The following is a 23973-nucleotide window of genomic DNA, read 5'->3' as shown; positions in this document are numbered from 1 at the left end:
TCTTACCCAGCAGGGAAGTAGGAAGAAAATTGACTGGGAATAGAAAGATGTATACCCTTTTCTCAGTTGTATATTACACCTTCATAAAAATCAACCTTGTATCAAGGCATAAAAACTTCACAAACAAATGTAGAAAAGCAGAAATATTAGATGCATCCTTTTCAGACCATAATGCAATAAAAATTATATACAATAAAGTGCCTTGGAAGTATAGATTAAAAATAATTGGTAACTGAACAATCTAATCCTGAAGAATTAGTGGGTCAAAGAACAAATCATAGAAACTGTTACTAATTTCACTAACAGAAATGACAACAGTGGCACAAACACACCAAAATTTGTGAGATTCAACTAAAGCAGTACTTAGGGACAATTTTATCTCTCTAAATGCTTGCAACAAGAAGAGAAAAATTGAGCATGTGTAATGGTAATGGGAATTTAAAGATCTTCCCTTCCCTTTAATAGAACTAGGGGGGAGTTTGAAGACCTCCCCTGCTTTGAAAGTAAATTCTGCTCCCTAATAGGCTGAATGTAGTCACATGGAGCTTGTGGTGGGAGGGAAGCAGAGCACACAAGAATCTGGTTCAGAACTAGCCAGACATTGGAGGATGGAGAGGATGCTCATTAAGGACATGGAGAGGTTTGTGAGTAAATACTGATTTTGTATTGGTTTTTGCGAAGGCTGAAGGATGCTCTGCCTCTCAGTGTTATTATGGCTTCTGAATATCTTTGGTACTATGATGGAATTGGCTTACTGGTTTTGGGATTCAGTTTTCTGGTTTCTTAAATAAATCCTTCAGTTCTATCCTCTATCTGGAGAATCTGGTATATTTGGCAATCGAACATCATGCGACACTTATAGTCAGCGTCTTTATCGTGATCATGGTGCTATAAATACTGCATTAGCACTATAATATGCAAATAAAAATATAGAAAATGAACAAGTTAAAAATCCCCAATTAGATACCAAAATAGAAATCTTGAAGAACAATGAAGAGATTAACAAAATTGGAAAAAAAAAACCTGTCGAACTAATAAATAAAACTAGTAGTTGGTATTGTGAGGGAAAAAAACAACACATAATGAAACAGATAACACCATTTGGTAATTTGTTTTTTAGAGAAGAACAAAAAACCCAAATTACCAGTATGAAAAATGAAAAGACTGAATGCAATATCAAAAAAGGTGAAATTTAAGTAATTATTAGGACCTCTTTTGCATAACTATATGGCAATAAAACTGACAATCTAAGTAAAATGGATGAATATCTACAAAATCATAAATTGCCCAGATTAACAAGAGAATATAGAATACTTAAATAGCTCTCTTAGAAAAGAAATTGATCAAACCATAAATGAGCTCCCTAAGGAAAAGAAATCCCCCAGACTAGATGGACTCACAAGCAAATTCTACCCAAAAAAGCAATTAATTTTAATACTATATAAACTATTTATACAAAGAGGTAAAGAAAGCATGCTACCAAATTCCTTGTATGACACAAATATTCCCTGGATATCTAAACTTAGAAAAGTAAAAACAGAAAGAGAACTATAGACTAACCTTCCTAATGAATATTGATGAAAATTTTTAAAACAGAATGCTAGCAAGGAGACTATAGCAATATTCTATGACCAGGTGGAATTTATATCAGGAATGCAGGACTGGTTCAATATTGGGAAAATTCTAAGCATAATTGATCATATAAATGACAAAAATTATATGATTACTTCATTAGGTGTAGAAAAAGCATTTGAGAAAATGCAATATACAATATCCTGAATCCATGGGGCTTTCTAAAAAATGATAAATTGTATCTATCCAAAACTAATAAGAAGCATTTTCTGTAATGGGGATAAACTAGAAGCTAACCAAATAAGATGAAGAGTGAAGCAGGGATGTCCATTATAGCCATTATTATTTAATGTTGTACTACAAATACCATCTGTATCAATAAGACAAGAAAAAATTAATAGAATAAGAATAGGAATGAGAAAGCAAAACTATCACTTTCTGCAGATAATATGACAGTATACTTGGAGAACTTGAAAGAATCAACAAAAATTTATTTGAAATAAGAAACAACTTTAAGAAAGTCTCAGGATATAAAATTGTTGTTTCTGTTCAATCATTATAGTTGAGTCTCACTCTTGATGACTGGAGTTTTCTTGGCAAAGGTATTGGAGTGGTTTGCCATTTGTTTCTCTACCTCATTTCACAGATGTAGAACTGAGGCAAACAGACTTGCCCAGGATCACAAAGAAAATAAATGTCTCAGGTCAGATTTGCACTCAGGAAGACGAGTCTTCCTGACTTTAGTCCCAGCCATCTATCCACTGCAGTGCCACATAGAGGCCCCCCCAGGTTAATAACCCACACAAATCATCCATATTTCTTTATATTACCAACAAACTCCAACAGAAAGAGATAGAAAGAGAAATTCCATTTTATAACGTTGAAGACAGTATAAAATAAGTGATATTCTTCTTGCCAATACACATACAGGAACTATATGAACAGAATTACAAAACACCTTCCATAAAATTAAAGTCAGAACTAGACAGTGGGAGGAATATTAATTATTTCTAAGTGGTTTGAACCAATATAACAAAATGGTAGTACTACGTAAATTAATTTACTTATTCAGTGTCATACCAAACTACCAAAGAATTATTTTATAGAGGTATGAAAAATAATTTCAAAATTCTTCTAGAAGAGCTATAGGTCAAAAATATCAAGGGAATCAATGGAAAAAAGGGAAAGAAGACAGCAGTACCAGATCTCAAACTGTACTACAAAGCTATACTAATCAAAACAATCTGTTACTGGATAAAACATAGTTATTTTAAATATAGATAATGGTTGATTGGAATAGATTAGGTATACAATATACAGAAATAAATGACCAAGGTAATCTATTGTTTGACCAACCCATAGAGGCAAACTTTTGGGACCAGAATTGATTATTCAACAAACTGCTGGGAAAACTGGAAAGTAGTCTGGTAGAAACTAGACATTGTCCAACATCTCATACTATATACCAAGATAACATCAAAATATGTACATTATTTAGAAGTAAAGAATGATAGGTATCATAAACAAATTAGGGGACCACACAAAAAACTAACTGTCAGATTTATAAATAAAGGGAACTTTTATGACCAATAAGAGATAGATAAGATTATGGAAGGTAAAATGAATAATTTTGGGTAAATAAAATTAAAAGATTTGCACAATTAATATAAAATTATAAGGAAAGTAGGAAGCTGAGGAATTATTGTTTGTTTATTTTTTTGCAAACTTCTCTGATAAAAATCTAGTTTCTCAAATATAGAAGGAGAAATTTGTAAAAATAAGAGCTATTCCACAAGTGATTTAATGGTAAAAGGATAGACATTTTTTCAGACATAGAAATCAAAGCCATCAATAGTTATATGAAAAAATGCTTTAAATCGCTGTTGATTAGAGAAAGGCAAATTTAAAAAATTCTGAGGTACCATCAGTTTGGCTAAGATGACAGGAAAATAAAATGACAAATTCTGGAAAGGATGTGAAAAAAAAAACATGTACTCTAATGTACTGTTGGTTGAGTTGCAAATTAGTCTAACCATTTTGGAGAACAATTTTCAGCTATGCTCAAAGGGCTGTTTGTAAAACTATGTATACCATTTGACCAAGACTACTACTAGGTCTTTATCCCTAAAATATCAGAGAAAAGAGGATGAGGATCCTTATGGATAAAAATATTTATAGCAGCTCTTTTTGTCCTGGCCAACTATTAGAAATTGAGTAGATGCCTTTCAATTGGGAAATTGTTCAGCAAATTGTGGTATATGATTGTAGTAGAATACTATTGTGCTGTAAGAAATGATGAGCAGGATGCTTTCAGGAAACACCTGGGAAAACTTTTGTATCAACTGATACATGTTGAAGTGAACAGAACTGAGAGAAGATTGTACACAGTACCAGCAATATCGTAATGATAATCAATTGTGAAAAATCTTATCTAATTCAGTGATCCAAAATGATTCTGAAGGACTTGTGATAAAAAAAAATGCTATCTACTCCCAGAGAGAAAACTGATGAATGCTGAGTATAGACTGAAGCATATTTTTTTCAGTCTATTTTTCTTGCTTTTTTGAAGTATGACTAATATGGAAATATATTTTGCATGATTTCACATGTATATTTGGTATCATATTGCTTTTCTTCTCAATAGTTGGGGAAGAGACTGAAAGGAGGAAGAAAATTTGGAAGTGAAAATTTAAAAAAAATAATGTAAAGAATAAAATAATCACTGAATCAAACTAAAAACAAAACAAAAAAGAGAATAAGTTAATATAATAATATTACTATTCCAACAGTGCTTGAATGTGACAGAAATCAACCTCATTTGCTTGAAGTAAATAATAATTCTCTTTACAAGATAAACCTATCTCCTGAGCTCCAATTATTAAATAACAAAGCATGATATGAAATTGAACGAGAAAACAATTTTTAATAATTAAAAATAATTTATAATTTGTAGTATCTCTTAAAAGTCTTAGTGCTATTTAAGGCTTTTAAAACTTTAATAGTTTCAAACTGTACTAAAACTTTTGGGTTACCCCAGGGGAATGCATGGGAACCAGCTCAAAGTAGCTCACTTGATCCAATTGTTAAATGTTCATTTTCAGTGTTTCTACACTGGAAATTGGCAAGCACTACAAATCAGGATTTGATTTATTGCCTGGTTGAATGTCTACATTTTAAGAAGTGATAGAGAAAATCTTTATGATGCATGTTAAACTTAGAAGTGTAAAGCATACACCCCTTCTCCTCAAGAGAGTTGATTGTAAACGTTACCAACATACTCCTTATCCCTGGATATTATCCTTATTGTCTACCTCATCTACTACATGTAAAATTTTGGGTGGTGGTTGTTATTATTCAGTAGTTTTCAGCCATGTCTGATTCTTTGTGACCCCATCTAGGGATTTCTTGGTAGAGATAATAGAGTGATTTTCCATTTCCTTCTCTAGCTCATTTCGTAGATGAGAGGAACTAAGGCAAATAGGGGTTAAGAGACTTGCCCCGGGTCACACAGTTAGTAAGTGTCTGAAGCCAGATTTGAACTCAGGAAGATGAGTCTTTTTGACTCCTGGTCTGGAACTCCATCTACTGTGCCATCTCACTGCCCCCCCCCACCCCTGCAAATAAGTGTGGCTATGTTGTAATAACAAGTATGTGAGATTTGGATTGGCAGGAGAGTTAGTCAATTATCCCTACAACTCTCCTAAAGGAGAAAACCTGAAAAATTTACCTATTCATTTTTGTTTAAGGACTTTCACTATATTAGATGTGTATCCAAATGCCTATGCCATTTTTTTTTCACAGAATAATTTAGGATGCAGTTTAGTATTTCAAACCAGTCTCAGATACTTTCTAGCTATGGAATCCCTGACAAGTCACTTCACCTTTGTTTGTTCTAATTTGCTGTTCTATAATGTGAGGATCATAATAGTGCCGACCTCCCAAGGTTGTTTTGAGGATCAATTGAGATAATAATTGTAAAGTATCTAGCATAGTACCTGGGCACAGACTAAGTACTATATAAATATTAGTTATTCTCATCATCACCATCATCATCACCATCATCATCATCGTCATCATCATCACCATCATCATCACCATCATCATCATCGTCATCATCATCACCATCATCATCAACATCATCCTTTGGTTTGACTCTGGGTCAAAACCAACCTAGATTGCCTCTGTTTCAATTTCTACTCCTTCCCTAAGTTCCCAAAAAAATTATCTGCTACCTAGGTTCTTTGAGTGAATCAATGTGAAGTTTGCCTTTTCAGTGCTTATTTGCTGAGCTTTTGCTTCCTTTCTCCAAAGGCTACAGAAAAGAGATGAGAAGAATTAGCTATCAAGGGCATTCTACATAGAACCCTAACCCTTTGTGCATATCAGCATTTCCCCTCTTCCCCCTGCCATCAATCAGGGTTAGTTTCTGAGCATGTGGCCTGCTACAGATAGCATGATTTACTTTATTTCAAAAAAGAAAATCCCCTGATAAAAGTTTTCTGGAAAGGTCATATTGAATTTTTTAAACATTTTAATAGTTAATTTAATTTAATTATTAATATTATTAATTATCAATATTATTTAATAATTAATTTAATTTAAAAATTTAAATCTTTAAAAATTTAATTTAAATTTAATTAAAATTAAAAAAATTAAATCTTTAAAAAATGCAGCATGGCACACTGGATAGAAGACAAGCATCAGAGTAACTAAGGGCTTAGGGTCAAGTCCTCATTCTGAAGCATACTAGTCATATGACCAATGACATGCAACTTGATCTCTTAGTCCCCCCAGGAAAATATCTGCTTCAATGGAGGGAGTTTTCACAATGGAACAAAACTCAAACCAAAAATCTCTATCATTTTTCATAGAAATTTAAACTAGTATCACAGAATTAATCAAAACACTGTATATTTTGGCTGCATCAATAGTTATGAATCATCTAAATAGTAAATAACAAGTATGTTTATTGAATGTTTGCATAAGCAATTAAAAGATATCTAGAAATAAAGAACACAGGTCAATTAGTTTAAAATTTTTAATGCATAAAAATTTAAAGTGCTTATAATTTTAAATACATTGAATCTCCTACTTCTATAAATATCTTGGAAAACATGGCATCATGGTTTCTGAGGACTTAATCATTAAAATATCACTAGGAATTTATTGCATAGAGTTTAAATATCATTTGTGAATGTCACATATTAGTTGCTGGATTCATTCTACATATATATGCATATATACATATATACACACATGCACATATATGTATCTCTCTCTCTCTCTATATATATATATATATATATATATTCCTTTACATTCTAAAGAGATGCTTTGAATCCTTTTTTCATTATGTGTCTCCACAGAGAACTAGAACAGAAAGATCAAATCAAAGTACTCTGAAACATGGAGAAACAATTCATGCTATTATGTATAAAGTTTCTTCAATTTAGCTTTTTAGTTTTTAATGAGTCCTATCTAAATGATATATGCACCTGGGACAATAGCAATGTGTTAGGACCTAGAAGAGCCCAGATCCTCCACAATCACCCCAGTAAAGCTATAAAAATGTATTATAAGGAATCAGAATGAAGGAAGCAAAAGGGAATCAAGTGTAACCTGCTCCATCCAATCCAGGATTGCACAGGCAACCAGTCAGAATCCTGCAGAATGATAGTCCTGCAGCAGGGACCCAATATGTGGCAGGAGACAGGGTTATAATGGTACAAAGCTCAGGGCAATGAAGGAGTCCTATCCTTAGTGGGTTACAAAGCTTGACCAGCTTCTAGAAAGCCTGTGCTCTAAACAATATCCAGGTATCCCTGGTCTAAACCAGCATTCAAGACACCTAGGCCTGAAATACATCATAAGACAGCATCAGACAGTTCCTGTAATAAGTAGTGTCCATTCTTTGCCACCCAAGTCATGATCAAACAATGTCTACTAGTGTCATCCTGGAGTAAAGGAAGGGAAATAAAGCTACATATCTCAGTAAATAGGAAAAAAGTACCATTCACAATGAAGAAAACCCTTGGATTGAGATAAGTCAGAAGGGTAAACCCAGAGTCCAGGTATAGCCTTAGAGAAAAGAATGTTCTGGCCACAGTGAATTCAAGAATACCTTGGAAAAAGGAAAGGAGATACCAAGTGGGAAAGATGGGGAAAAAAGAACAGCTAGAAGAAATAGTTCCTTGGAACAGATTGTTAAAAATATCACCCAAGAATTAAATTCTTTAAGAATTAGACTGGATCTGGGGCAGCCAGGTAGTACAGCGAGTAAGAGCACTGGCTCCAGTGTTGGGATGACCTGAAGATTGAATCCTGGGCTCAGACACTCAGCACCACACCCAGAAATGACTGGCCATGTAACCTGGAGCAAGTTACTTAACCCCGATTGCTTAAAAAAAAAAAAAGAATTAGACTGGATAAAAGAGAAAACAATTAACTAAGGAAACAATTGAGACATATTAAAACAATGGCAAAAGGTGGAAAAATCAGAAGAAATTTTGATAAATACAACTATAGTCGACATGTTAAACAAGTTAAGGAGGGATAATCAAAGAATTAATAGGCTATGTGGAATTCGTGTCACCACAAAAGTCTGAATACTATATTTCAAGAAATTATAAAGGCACATTGCCTAGAACTCTTAGAAATAGGACAAAGTGAAAAAGTACCATTAGGCTGCAGAAAGAAACCACTAAATGAGTCTTGTGATCACCATAGTAAAAATCTAGATCAAGGCAAAATACTATTGGCAGTCCAAAAAGGAGGAATTAAAATACCAAGGAGTCATAGTAAGTATCATACAAGATTTAGCAACTGCCACTGTGAAAAGAGAAGTTGAAATAAGAAACTGAAAAAAGCAAAAGATGAAAGTTTATAACTAAGGAATGACTTGTCTTCTAAATCTGAGTATAATCCTATACAGGCAAAAGTGGACTTCTAATGAAATAGAGAATTTCCAAGAATCCTAATGAAAAGGTTGGAACTGAGTAGATACTTGGAAATGAAATTGTGAGAGACAAAATGAATATGGAAACCTACACAAGTTTGATCAGTTCGAAGGGAGGCTATGTAGAAATGTGTTTGTACATGCTAACATAGGGCAAAGCAGCAAATGTCATCTCCAAACCTTTATGCCTTGAAGGACCACAGAAAAAGTTAAATAAAATAGGGGAAATGACTTGGTAGTGGTTTTATTCTATTTTTATTGTCTTAGGAGAAGGAAATGGAATGAATAGGGAATTATATTGAAGTGGAATGAGGCTAAATGGGAAAAACTCACAATCCCATAAAATAGGAATGTATGATTTGAAGGATATGCAACACTGAGGAAGATGTGGAGGGAATAGGCATCCCATGAAATTTACTTTCCTCTAAACCAGTCAAAGGAAATTTGAATGCACTCACACAAACAATAAATAAACAGAGAGTCTGATATAAAAACACTTTATACTTGGAGAGGGGATAGGGATTTTTAAGAGGGAGGGCAAGCTAGTGAAGACTAAACACTAGTCATAAGCAAAAACAAACCCTTAAATTTGAAGGGAAACTTTGAAATGGGGAATAAAGACACAGAAACTAAAAATTTATGATGGAGGAAAGGGAAAGAGAAGAGTGACAACAAAATGAAAACTGATCATTATTTATAGATCACAAGTGTTAGGCAACTTCTTCTTTCACCTTCCCCTTCTTCATAAAGAACAAGGCTAGCAAGTATAAAAAAGGAAATAGTTGAAGAGAATAAGATAGAGGAAAATACAGTCATAAATGTTAAGTGTGAGTGTGAATGGTGTGAACTCACCCATCAAATGGGAGAAGATACAATCCATCAGAAAGCATGCATTAAATAATGTCTTTAATAAGAAACACATTATCAGTTTCATGTATAATCCTCTTTTTTCTTCTTCCACATACATAGAAATGCTCATTTTATTAATTATTAGTTATGTCAGGAATAAAAAATTTAAAAATAAGAATTAAAGGTGAATGTAGAGAGGTTGGAATAAAGGAGGAAACAGTTAGAGAAAGAAATTGTTCTTGTTAAATGGACACATTTTTTTCAGTGAAGTTTGAAGAAAAATCCTCAATTGAGAACAGACTGGAAATGGGAGACTTGAAGAGAGAAGATTTGGACAGAATAGAGGATCAGTTATGGATGAGAAGTAGGATTGACCTGATACAATGAAGGCCCAGTATACGTTAGCAACTTTATAGTGAAACCAGTCAGCATAGTTTCATGATTTCTGCCCATTTTATTTAGTGTCATGTGGACAGGAGTAAAATGTGAAGTTGAAAATCATTTTGAAACATATTTAACTACAAATGCCTTTTAGGAAATATTTCTATTTCTAGTGTCCTCTCCGGTGATTTCTCCTGTGTATTCATGTATGTTTGTCTATTTAATGTGACAGAGAGAAGGTGAGACAACTCACCTTTTTTTCTTCCATTTTTGGAGTTATCAGAGATGGCAAAATAAATATAAGCCTAGAGAAAATGAGTGTCTTTGAGAATTGATAAGTTGATTGAGTCACACTGAGTAGGACCAGATGAGCTAGCTATTGCCAAAACTAGTACAATGTACTGGTAGGTGTGATTGCTGAGTTACTGTCATAAATATTGAAATATTGTGTATTGTAGAAAAGAAGGAATGAGCAAGACCAGAAGAGAGAAAAGTTTCCTGGTCTTCCAAAAAAAGGAAGAGAATAAAATCTGACTTTGTTTCATGGTAAAAATTTAAAGGGTAAAAGTCTATAGAGGCAGTGAGTTGACATTTAGAAAAGGAAATGGTGAGCTAAAACAATCATTGTGTCTTTGTTAAAAAAAAAAACATGTAAAAAACAAGAGGCAGGTATATGGCCCCATGGATAGAGCACCAGACCAGGAGTCAAGAAGACCTGAATTTGAATCTGGCCTGAGACACTATCTATGTGACCCTGGGCAAGTCACTTAACCCTGTTTGCTTCAGTTTCCTCATTTGTAAAAATGAGCTGGAGAAGGAAAAGAACAGATGGAATCTGAATGCAGATCTTTATTTTTCTTGTTTTTTTTGGTCTGTTTTCTTTCACAACATGACTAACACATAAATATGTTTTGTATGACTGCACACGTATAACCTATAGGAAATTACTTGACTTCTCAGTAAGGAGGGAAAGGGGAGAGTAGAGGAGAGAGAATTTGAGACTCAAAAATTTTAAAAGATGAATGTTAAAAATTGTTTTTACATGTAATTGTGGGAAAAATAAAAAAAAAGAAAAAGAAAGTTAAAATGGGCAGAAGGAAATGACAAACCTTTCCATATCTTTGCCAAGAAAACCCCAAATAGGGTCACTAAAGGTCAAAAACGATGGGAAAATGACTGAACAACAGCAATGCCAAGCAAGCCTCATTTACTTGTTTCTATTAGGTTCCTAGATATTGGTAGGCGAGAGAACTACTGTAGATATAATTTGCCTGGACTTTAAGGAAAGTATTTGACAAGTTTATCATTGTATCTTGGTGGAGAAAGTGGAAAGAGATTGGCTAAATGATAATAATTTTAGGTGGATTTGTAACTGGTTTAATAGACAGCCCTAAAGAATTGATGGACACAGGGTGGCTAAGTGGCACAATGAATAGAGCACCAGCCCTGGAGTCAGGAGGACCTGAGTTCAAATTCGGCCTCAGACACTTTACACAAAAACTAGCTGTGTGACCTTGGGCAAGTCACTTAACCCCAATTGCCCTCCAAAAAGCAAAAAAAAAAAGAATTGATGGATACACATTAACTTGGAAGGAGGTCTCTAGGAGAGTGCCACTAGGGCCTGTCCTTGGGTCTTCATTGTTTCATTTCTTTGTCATTATTGACACAGATAAAAACTAGGAGAGTTAGTAGACGTGTTGTATGATAGAATCAGGATCCCAAATAATCTTGACAAATTAGAAAGTTGGAATAACCTTTAATGAAGTTCATCATCATAGTAAGATGAAATTTAAAAGGGATAAAAGAAAAATTCAACTTCACAAATGGCTAGATTTGTCTGCCCAAAAGATCTATGGGTTTCAGTTTCTGGTTCAATTTGAGTCAAGAGTGGGATATGGCTTCCAAGAAAGAAAATGTGATCTTTATTTACATTAAAGAGATATAATCTAAGTGTATATTGAGAATCAGGAGCACATGGTAAAGAGGTGGTAGTCCCACTTATACTCTGCCTTGGTCAGACCACATATGCAATATTGAGTTCAGGTCTGGGTAGCATAGTCTATGAAGGATATAGCTGGTAAGTAGTCTTCTGAGTCAGCCGTAGGAGGATCATGAAATCCTTTACTGCCTTTTAGACTCAGCTCAAGCATCACTTTCTCTGTGAAGGCTTTCTGGGATCTGCTGCACCCCCCCCAACCCCAGACAGCAACAGCTAATGCCCTCCTTCCCTAAGCACCTCATATTTATTTTGCTTTTATATATTATATAAACTTAGACACTTAGATGTCTCTCGTTGTTGAACGTAAGCTCCTCAGAGGCAGAGAATGTTTCATTTTTGTCTCTGTGTCCTGTATCTAGCATACTACCTGGTACATAGTGGGCAATTGATGGGAGTTGATTGGTCAGTTGAAGGAATGGTAGATGTTTGTCCTGGAGAAGAGAACTTAAAAGGAAAATGATTCTTATCTACAGATATTTGAAAGGTCCCCTTATGGAAGAGTGCATTAGAGTTTCTCTGTTCTCTGTGTGCATTTATTCCCTTGAGCCTTTCCTTGATCCCTTCCTCCTTCCTTCACTCGGTTAGTAATTCTCATGATTCAGAGATTGAATTTCAGAATTCGATGCATATTTGCTTTGGGTCTTTTCAGAAAGTCGACTTCTAAGTAAGAAATTGACTAGAACTTTTATATCATTCCAATCTATGGTTCCCAAGTAACTGGCAACCCCTAGACAGCTCTGACTGACAGAGCAAGGGAGCAAATCACTGGAATTTCTTCTACAAGGTCATCATCCTCATATGCATATGGGCACAGATGATTTCTGATGTTTGCCAGAAATAGACTTTGTCCTAGATTTAGCCTTTTAAAAAAGAAAGTGAATAATATCTTTGAAAGCCTGAAGAATCGAACTTCTGTAGTCCATCACTCTGTCAGAGAAATCAATAGCCTGAGACAATATCAATAATAATAGCATCTTATTTTTATATGGTGCTTTATAGTTTTCTTTGTGGTTTCTGAAATCTCCTTTGATTAGAGGCAGCTATGCAGTACAGTGGTAGAGTGATGAACCTGAAATCAGGAAGACGAGTTCTAAACTGGCTTCAGACACTCATAAGGTGAGTGACTTTGGACAAATAACTTACCCTCTGTCTGCCTCAGTTTCCTTATCTGTACAATGAAGGTAATAATAGCACCTGTCTTCCAGGAGTGTAGTGAGAATCTAGGAAGATACTGTTTGATAAGTGCTTTGTAAACCTTAAAGTACTATATAAATGTTCATTATTATTGTTGTTATTGTATTGTGATTATTCATTTTTTTCTTTTCCTTTTAAAAATCTTTACATCTCAAAACCCCAGGGCAGTCATAGTTATCTTCATTCTACAGGTGATAAAACTGAGGCTCAGCAAGTTTACATGACTAGGTTGAGTTTCCTCAGCTAGTCATTTCAGGTTTTGAAGCAGAAATAGGGTTGTCAGACTGCTAATTCATTGCTTTTTCCATAAGGGTAAAAATGAGGCCAGAAAGGTTTACTTCTCTTTATTACCACACATTCTGATTTTCTTTCTCTAGAAACAAAGGAAACATATTAGATTCTCTGAATACTTGCAGTACCAGCTTCCTTTGTATAAAATGAAATTGAAAAAAAAATATTTACCAAATGCCTCCAGTGTGTAGTGTGTGTGTATGCATATGTCCATTTATATGCATATGTGAGTATATGTGTGTGCATACACATGTGAATGGACAGCTGTGGTGCATAAAATGCTCTGCTTCAAATCAGAGAAGCCTGGGTTAAAATCATGTCTCTGAAATTTATTAGCTGCCTGATTCTGGCTGAAAAAATTTAACTTCTCTGCATTTGGGGAAACTCTCTAGGACAATTCTTAAGCCTTTGTTGTATTGTGGAAACTTTTGGCAGTCTATTAAAGCCTATGTAGACCCTTTCTCAGAAGAATCCTTTTTAAATGCATAGGCATTGCAAAATAAAACAATTTTATTGAAATAATTATCAAAATATTTTTAAAAATTATTGAAGCCTTGTTTAAGAAACTCTGCTCTAGGACGTCTCCAGAGTTGTAAGTGAGTTGCAATCTACATTAATGCATGGAGTTCTCTACACTTAAGGAACTGTAATTCATTCATGTTTCAATAGTTATTCTAATTTTTAAGTCGTATCTTTGTGCCTGAACTTCTAGCCCTTAATAGACACAGGTCTATTTTCCCAATATCTTTTTTTAGTCCTAAATGTACAAATCATTGTGCATTTAGATATGTACTTTTGATAATCACATTTAAAATCTGGTTGCATACAAACATAGGCAAATGTACTGTTTTCTTCCTAGATTTTCACCATATGGAGCCCCATTAAACAATGCATACATTTCCAAGCTGTTTTATATTCAACATATCAATTCAGAAACTCAACCAGACTGGCTTTTGTGTAAGTGACATTTTTCCCTTTTTAAAAAATCTTTGAAATTGGCTACCCAGTGTGGTCCACCCTGTGACTTCACCGTTTTGCTATGACAACAGAACAACAAATAGAAAGTTGATATAAAATTTTCTGTCTTTGTTTGTCTAGTATATTTGTGTCTAAAAGCTACCTTAAAGATTGAGTGGATGACATGCCTTCAAGGTGCAGAGGAAAGTGGAAGAGTTGAGGTGGAACATAAAATTAGACCATTATCTCAAACCGCATGTCTTTTTGCCCCACTAGCAAGAACAGAGTGAAAAGCCTAAGAATAAATAGGAATTAACTGATTTTTACCCCCTCCATTCCCCCCTGCCATCCTATGTAGGCTGCCTCATTTCTTTGTGAGTCTGCCATGTTCCAGGAGCTAGATTCATGTGTTCCTTAGAATTTAATTTCTTTTTAATCCCAAGGGGTCTCCCATGTGCTGTTATTTGGGTATGATATAAATTAAAAGGAAAATCATATAGTGTATATATATGTATATATATACATATATAGCTAAGGGATTTTATGGAACAATGCTTTAAGAATTAATGCAATCCAGCTGTTCAGTGGTTTATTGTAATATTAAGAAACCAGGATTTTGTCATAGAAGGGGAAAATGATATATTTATCTGCTTGTATCACTTAATAGCTCATATTTATTTATGGCCTCTGGTTACTATTCTCCCACATGTACTCACAGTGGGACACTAGAATCATAGATTTAGCTTGAAGGGCCCTGAAAGGGCCTTTAGCTCAAATATCTCATTTGACAAATGAGGAAACTGAGATTCCATAAAAGTAGAATGACTTGTCCAAGGTCATACACACTCTACATCTCAGAGCCAGAACTGGAACCCAGACTCTCTAATTCCCAATCTTGTATTTTGCTCGCTGCATTGTATTGTAATCTTTATGTGATTCCTGAAAAGTAAGGCAGGAGTGGTCCATACTTAGGATTTCATCATAGTAGGTCAGTGTGGTTAATTTGCTAAGACTAAATTAAATTCACTCTTTTCTTTTTGTTTTTTAATTTTAAAGAAGATTCCTTCTCACTCCACTCTGTACAGGCTAATTTCTTTGCAAGGCCATAATGTTCTGTGAGCCAGATTTATATGATTATTATTATGTTAGTACAAAATGGGCTTAAATTTGTGATCTTGAGGAAGTGAGGTAACATTCCCAAGGTCACACACCACATCGTGGTCTAGAGATAGAACTCAAACTCAGTACTTCTTCATGTTCAGGCTGGCTCTCTATTCCATGGTGGCTCTTGGTACATGTATTATGACCCCATATCTTACAGATGGGAGAAATAGAACTCAATGTGTTTAATGCCTTATTGAAAGCCACTAATGTGATGGGGGGGAGGAGCTAAGATGGCAGAGTAGAAGCACAATCTTCCCATGGCTCCAGCTTCCACCTTCCCCAATCCATGTAAAAAGGGGACTCTAAACAAACTTTGGAGCTGCAGAACCAACAAAATGACACAGAGAAGCTAACCTCCCGCTGAGGACAGCCTGCCAGGCCGGCAGGAATACAGTGCAGCACTCTGGGAGTCGATCCACCTCCGTGCCGAGGCTTTAGCCCCAGGGTGGGCCTGACCAGCTGCTGGCCAGAGGGATTCCAGATCAACAGCAGCTGTGGCCATTTCCACATTTATCAACACATAGATGTGAAGGACAAAGTAAGAGCTCAGTGCAGTCTGGAATTTGGGACCAGTAAGTGGGAGTGTGTGGCTTTTACCCCCAGAGTGAGAAGCCTCTGAGATGCCAGCACAGCCAGCCAGCGCCACTTGGCAGCTTCAGCTCCTGGCCTGCAGAGTGTAGGGGGACCAAGCACCAGTCTGTGGGGTAATCGCTCTTGCTTTAACCTGCTTGGATCTGGATTGTAGTCTAGGGTGGAGGTCCTGGGGTATGTGTCCAGCTTGCCAGAGCATGTGGATACCTCAGAGATGGCACCCATCTAATACCTCTTGCAGCTGAGAAAACCCCAGCGTTTGGGACAAAAGATCCCCTGTCTGGTGGCAGAGTCCTACTGTGGCCAAAAACCTAAAAGTCAAGTAATTGAGTGGTAAAATGAGCAGGCAAAGGAAACAAAGCAGACAGAGATTCCAGCATTAAATTCCTATTTTGGGGACAAAAAGGAGCAAAGCATGGAACAGGAGGAAAACAGTGAAGTCAGGACACCTGCACCAAAAGCTTCAAAGGAAAATACAAGCTGGTTACAGGCCATAGAGGACCTTAAGAAGCAGATAAGAGAAGTGGAGGAAAAATTGGGAAGAGAAATGAGAACAATGCAAGAAAATTGTGAAATGAGAGTCAACAGCCTGACTGAGGAAAATAGTACCATAAAAAACAGACTGACTCAAATGGCAAAGGAGGCTCAAAAAGGCAATGAGGAGAAGAATGCCTTAAAAAGACGAATTTGCCAGATGGAAAAAGAATCTCAAAAGCTCAATGAGGAGAATCATTGCTTCAGAATTAGATTGGAGCAAATGGAAGCTAAGGACTTTATGAGAAATCAAGATGCTGTTAAACAGATTCAAACAAATGAAAGAATAGAAGGCAATGTGAAATATCTCATGGGGAAAGCCGCTGACCTGGAAAATGGATCCAGGAGAGATCATTTAAAAATTATTGGACTACCTGAAAGCCATGACCAAAGTAAGAACCTAGAAATTGTCCTCCAGGAAGTTCTCAAAGAAAACTGCCCTGATGTTTTAGTACTGGAGGGCAAAATAGAGGTTGAAAGAATCCACCGATCACCTCCTGAAAAATATCCCAAAAAGAAAACTCCTAGGAATATTATAGCCAGGTTCCAGAATTCCCAGATTAAGGAGAGAATTTTACAAGTAGTCAGGAAGAAACAATTTGAATATGGTGGAAACACAATCAGGATAACCCAGGATCTGGCAGCTTCTACACTGAGGGATTGGAATGTGATATTCCGGAGGGCAAAGGAGCTGGGAGTAAAACCAAGAGTCACCTACCCAGCAAAACTGAGTATCATGTTTCAGGGGAAAATATGGTCATTCAGTGGAATAGAGGACTTTCAAGCATTCTTGCTGAAAAAACCAGAGTTGAACAGAAAATTTGACATTCAGATACAAGAAGCAAGAGAAGCATGAGAAGGTAAACAGGGAAAAGAAATCATAAGAAACTTATCAAAGTTGAACTATTAACAATTCTACATGGAAAAACAATAATTGTAACTTATGAAACTTTTCTCAGTAGTTGAAGGGATTAGAAATATATATATATATATATACACACACACATGTCTATATATGAGGGTTATGGGCATATGAATACATATGTGAATGTGTGTATATATGTTTTCAGTTATACATAGATAGAGGGCACAGGACCAATTTAACAGGAAGGGATGATACTTAAAAGGTGAAATTAAGAGGTGAGAGGGATATAATGAGAGGAGATGGGGAGAGACAGATTGGGGTAAACTATCTCATACAGAAGAGGCAAGGGAAAATGGTTACAATGGAGGGGAAGAATAGGAAGGCAAAAGGGAATGGGTCAGCCTTATTCCCATTGAATCTGGCTTGAGGATAGAGTGAAATACACACTAAATAGAGTATCTCACACTCCATGAGAGTAGTGTGGGAAAGGGGATGAGAGGGGGGATGATGGAAGGGAGGGCAGACTTGGGGGGAGGGAAGTTGGAAGCACCCACTTTTGCAAAGGGACGGCATAAAAGTAGAGAATAGAACAAGTGGGATGTGGGATAGGAGGGAGGGAAATATAGTCAAGTCTTTTACAATATATCTACTATGTTATTGTTTTGCATTAGCCACACATGTACAACCTGTACTGAACTGCTTATTTTCCCAGTAAGGGTGGGTAACAAGGAAGGAAGGGAATGAATCTGGAACTGAAAGTTTTAAAATCAAATGTTCAAATATATGTGTATATATATATTATATGTGTGTGTATATATACACATAATATTATTAATACCATCTTACATGTAATTGGGAAATAAGATATACAGGCACTGAGGCATAGAGGTCCACTGGAAAATTCGAAAGGGGTATGGGAGAAGATATGGGAGAGAGCAGATTGGAGGAGGGGATATCCTGTGGGACTGCTATTTTGGGGCAGTGGGTAGGGAAAAAACGGGGAGAAAATTTGTAACTCAAAATCTGGAGTAAACGAATGATGTAAATCAGAAGTTAATAAAGCATTTAAAAAAATTAAAAAAAAATTAAGGCACTAATGCAGCAATTAACAGTACACAATAGACTAGCAAGGGGATGGAACTAAGATTTGAATCTAGGTCTCCTGACTTCCAGGCTAATGTCTTTCTCACTGTTCGTTCCTACCTCCTTTGTGAATTCTGCTTTTCTGTTTCTTTTAGAATGTGATAGTTTGATTCGTTCCCATCTTTCTTTTCTATATATTTAACTTTTGCAATGTCTCTTTCTTTTTGAAGAGAAAGAACATTAATGAATGGAGTCAGGTTTTCAGTCCTTCAGTAAATCAAATAGGTGAGCATAGGCTGTGAGCTCTGGCTTAACTCCCTCATCCTGGAGAAACCAGTAATTTTGTGATTTCCAAAATGTGAAATGACTTATTAAAGTTTGATCAGATTGACCACATTGCAAAGGGCAATCTTTCTTGATTCTGTTTTCCCAAACTTTAAACAGGATTGTGAAATAAAGTGAATCAATAGTCTTTACTGATGTGCTTTTATGAATGAGGGAGCAAGGTAGCTTTTTTTTCCTTATTTTCCCAGGCAGATGGAGGCTTACTGATGGAAAAATTCCTCCTAATGAATCAGCGAACCCCTTTACTATGTAGATCTTCCTCTATGGAAAATTTCCATTTCCTTTATGGAGAAAAAGGAGATTTTTGTGGAGAATATTGATTTTTCTTATAAAGAACTGACAGTACAATGTACAACTTATCCTTAAGTGTGTTTGCCTCTTGCCAGTGGCATACATATTATTTCCTTTGCAATTTAACCCTCCAAATACCTTCTGCCCAATTATTTTTATTCCATATAATGCATTTTTTTCTTAGCTCCTCTATACATTCTGCTTCATTCCTTCTCTAATGCCATGTCTTGGGGCTGTGGCAGTGGTGCCCAGATTCTTCAGTGCCTACCCATCTACAAGGGCGTTGAGAACATATCCCAGTAATGGATTTTCTGTCTCTCATCCAAGGACCAGCCTAATTTGAGAGAGTTGTATCACCAGAAGTTTGGTCACTAAGTAGAGGCTTGTTTGGTCCATAGCAACAGCTCCAAGGCATTGATGGAGGGAGCAGTCAAGCAAATGACATTCAAAAATCTTGAACCACGAGTGTCAATAAATATCTCTAACTTGCCTGCTAAATAACTGTAACATTACTTACTGTTTATGCTGATAGAATTTCGTGTTTCAAAAGAACCGTAGAGAACATCTCATCTTAGTTCCTTATTTTACAGATGAGGAAACTGAGGCCCTAAGAGGAAAAGTGATTTTCCCAAAGTCAAACAGCTAGGTGAAGGCTAAGTCAAAACTACAGGGCCCTCTCCACTTCATTAGGTTGCTAGTTCAGTGGTACTTCATTGACTGTTGAATAATACCCAAACTCCTTAGCCAGCCATCCAAGGGCCTCTATAATATGAGGCAGCTATATAAATATAGCGTCCAGTTTTCCTATTATGTCCCTACCTGTAACCTTAACTCCAGTCTGCATGTTTTCCAGTTAATCCAATTATTTTATAACATTCTTTAAATATAATAATAAATGATTTTGATATTAAGTAAAAACCTTTAAAAACAAAAGTGGTGAAATTGAGGAGGGAAGAAACTTGTTCAAGAGGGGAAAAATAAACTATTATAGACTACTGTACTAACTTAGAAGATGTGGGTTTGAATCCTCGCCCTGCTGCTAACTACTCGTAGCTACCCTGTAGACCAAATCATTTCATTTTGCCTGGTCTCTTTCTTCATATGTAAAATGAGGCAGGTCAGACTTGATGATTTACAAGGCCCCTTCCAACACCAAATCTAAGATCTTGTGGTATCTCCACAGTTTAATAGACAGTTTCAGGAGTTGCTGTGGTGGTACGGAAGGGAAAAGAAACCTCATTACCAGCTGACCATTCTTCATATGTTAAGTCTTTCCCCACGTAGCTGATCTAGTCTTTGGACAGCAAATAAAATCAGTTCAAGACTGGCTTCATGGTCAGAGCATTTTCCTGTAGGACTTGCCAGAACCTGTACTCCAGTGGCACAGCCTTGCAGAATCTAGACCTAGGTCCGTGCCATAGGATGAGAGTAAAAAACAGAGATTTATGAGGAGCATATTAAAAGATGTGACATAAATATCTTACTTGCACCCCTTCTTGTACCTTTTCTTGATATTAGTTTTAGCACTATAGTTTTTTTTTTGCTTTTATTTGGAGGGCAATTGGGGTTAAGTATCTTGCCCAAGGTCACACGGCTAGTTTGTGTTAAGTGTCTGAGGTTGGATTTGAACTCAGTTGCTCCTGACTCCAGAGCCAGCGCTCTATTCACTGCACCACATAGTTGCCCCAACTATAGTTCTTTTAAAATATCTTACATTTAAAAATTTGTTTTAGCAATATTATTGACATTTCTTTTTCTTTCCTTCCACCTTCCCCCTTCATACACCACTGGGGGCAAAACTGTGCTGTAATTCAACTTTTTCATATCTTTTATACGTAACAACACAATTGCTAACAGCCCAGCAGACTGGAAATGACCTCTTCTACTAAGGCACCTTTAAGCCCTGGTCTCAGCCATTTATCACAATCATCTTTGGGAGAACCTGGTCTCCACTGAGTGGGTCCCAACTTCTTTTCTAATTGTCTCTGGCTCTTTGTACCCTACTCCAGAGCTCTGAGAAAAAAAAAACACTTAAGTAAAACATAGATTTGGCTCTATTCTCAGGTCTCCACAAAAAAGAAGGCAGATACTCAAAGTACAATGTAAATAATATATACAGCAGTTATTTATTTCCAACACATAAAAGAAGTGCTTAATACACAAAAGATTCACAAATACATATTGACAAAAACTTAAAACATGGTACAGAAAACTCTAACTCCTATGGTATTTTACCATGTTACTTAAAACATGAAATATTTAGTGGCTCTATTGACAAAACTTTCCACCTTCACCTTTGTTCTATACCATTCAAACATTTCCCTAAAGGTCTGTGTATTCTGGAAAGCCAGGCTATGGCTTGGGCTGATCTTTCCATGGTTGTTATCTTCTTTTCTAAGAAGCATTATAACAGCTACAGAGAATACTTTTTGTAGTTCAGCTGGTGCTTATTGAGGGACCTAGGTCCTTTTAGTTCCTTGTATTCATAAAAGTACCTCCTCAACTGGAAACATCCATCTCACAATCACTGTTTAGTCACTTACGCTCAGGGAAAGAAACACAAAGCAGAAGAGGCATCAAGTCCCACCCAACTCAGTCTCAGCTAGATGAGCATATGTTCTGGATGCTGTGTTCAAACAGTCACATCTCCCAAAGAAGAGAGATCGGAATTGTCTTACCATTTAAAGTTTACTAGAATGACTGATCCCTTTATTATAATGACTTGGTGTCCAGTCCTCTTCTACACAGGCATCCAAATGCTACCATTCTGAAATATCCCTCAATGTTAGGGCTAGGAATTTAAAAAGTCCAGTATACAAATGGAGCAAATGCTTTTGGAAATTGAGCATTTCTCAGAATTTAAAGGCAATAATGCAGCAATTAACAGTGCACAATAGAATGTGAACCCATGATAGGTGCCAGAGTAATGAAATTTGACAGCGTGTAGAAAGTTGAAAACTCATTAGCAAGCCATGATCTGCATATTTAAAAATTGATTAGCATTTTTGTATTATGTAAGAGATCGCTTAGCATTTTGAGGCTGCAGCAGCACTTGCGTGGCATTTCAATCTATTCTGAATTAAAAATGATCAGTTTAAAAAAATTATAGAAAATTCTTATGCAAATGAAATGCAATCAAGCCATGCTTCAGTCTCATTATGCATGATTGATATGGACTGTAACTTGCTTACTAATTCAAGGAGCTGAGGAATTCCAATTATCATCTTGTTTACGCAGTGCTATAATGCACTGCTGGATGATATTAAATTGATTACAATAAATGTTATAAACCAACACGATGGGTCCTTCTACTTCTTAACATTTCTTTCCCCTAAATAATAAGACTTTCTTACTGTACTGAAAACTTTGCATTCTTCCTAAGATTGTGACATACTTTTTAGGATGTCCAAATTTCCTCTTTTTTTTTTTTTTGGAGGGCAATTGGGGTTAAATGATGATTTGCCCAAGGTCACATGGCTAGTTTTTGTGTTAAGTGTCGGAGGCCAGATTTGAACTCAGGTCCTCCTGACTCCAGGGCCGGTGCTCTATTCACTGCAGCCATCTAGCCTCCCCTAGGAAGTCCAAATTTCACTTAAGATGATATAAAACAGTGGCAATATTAGAACCTGCTCTGTGATGCTTTTAGCAGGAGACTGAGTTTCTGGGGATGAATATATATGTTGATGTGCATGAGCACACACACACACATGTGTGTGTTGATTCTTCTCCCCAAATTATGTATTTTTCCTTCAACATCATTTTCAAGTAAATTTACTCCTACCTGTGAAACTACTTTGTCTTTTTGCAGCCCACACACTTCTCTCGTTTTCTGGGCCTACTTTGTACCAGGGTGTCTCTGCTCTATACATGTTCCTTCCTTTTCTGGAATCTTTCATACCTAGAACCTTCCTTGATAAGTACCTAATACTATACATTTACAAAGTGCTTTTGGGGCGGCTAGGTGGCACAGTGAATAGAGCACCAGCCCTGGAGTCAGGAGGACCTGAGTTCAAATCTGACCTCAGACACTTAACACACACACACACACACACACACACACACAAAACCTAGCCATGTGACCTTGGGCAAGTCACTTAACCCCAATTTCCCTCCAAAAAGCCCCCAAAAAACCCAACAACACAAAGTGCTTTGCATATATTATGCCATTTGATTCCCACTCCACCCCCAAGCCACGTTAACAAGGACATGATATTATTAATCTAATTTTAAAGATGAGGACTCAGGCTGAGTGAGTATAAGTCACTTGCCCAGAAGTCACTCTGCTAGTAAATGTCTGAAGAGGGATTGAACCTACCTTGTCCTAACTCAAGTTTCTTATTCTGTTTACTATGCAAAACTGCCTTCCATTATAGCATCTTTCATGCCCTGTGCAGCCTTGGTAGTTGGTTTATCTTTGCCTGTAACAACAGAGGTGAGAAAATAATCATATGCACTTAGGAACTGAGGAATGAGTCTTGTAACATTTTTGAAATGCCATTTTATATTTGCTTTGTATGGTGGACCTGAGCATTTCCATACTATAACAGGAGAAGGAATAGGATTGGTGTAAATGATGTGCCAGTCTGAAAATTAGGTCTCATCAGATTATTTATTCTCTTCCTCCTTGTTCTGGGACCTCTGATTATTTTACCTGTGTCTGGATCCTCTCCCCTGCCTAAGCTGTGGAGATATCCTGGTCCCTCTAGAGATACAGTTATATCCTAGGTATATACTTATGTCCCCTTCCTTTTCTCTCTCTCCATATCCTGAGGAATCCCAATTTGCCCTTATACCTTTCCTCTTGTAAGCTAAAATGCAGTGAATAAAGGCACGTTACATTTCACAACATTGGCCAGCCTGCCTTTTATATGGAAACCTTGACGTCCCCCAAAGAAGCAGTAC

The sequence above is a fragment of the Petaurus breviceps genome, unplaced genomic scaffold (assembly GCF_028583685.1).
Source record: "Petaurus breviceps papuanus isolate PSGF00001 unplaced genomic scaffold, PetGlider_PUasm1.0 90881, whole genome shotgun sequence".
NCBI classification, from domain to species: Eukaryota; Metazoa; Chordata; class Mammalia; order Diprotodontia; family Petauridae; genus Petaurus; species Petaurus breviceps.
The sequence above is the reverse complement of the archived record's forward strand: the minus strand, read 5'-3'. Positions refer to the sequence as shown.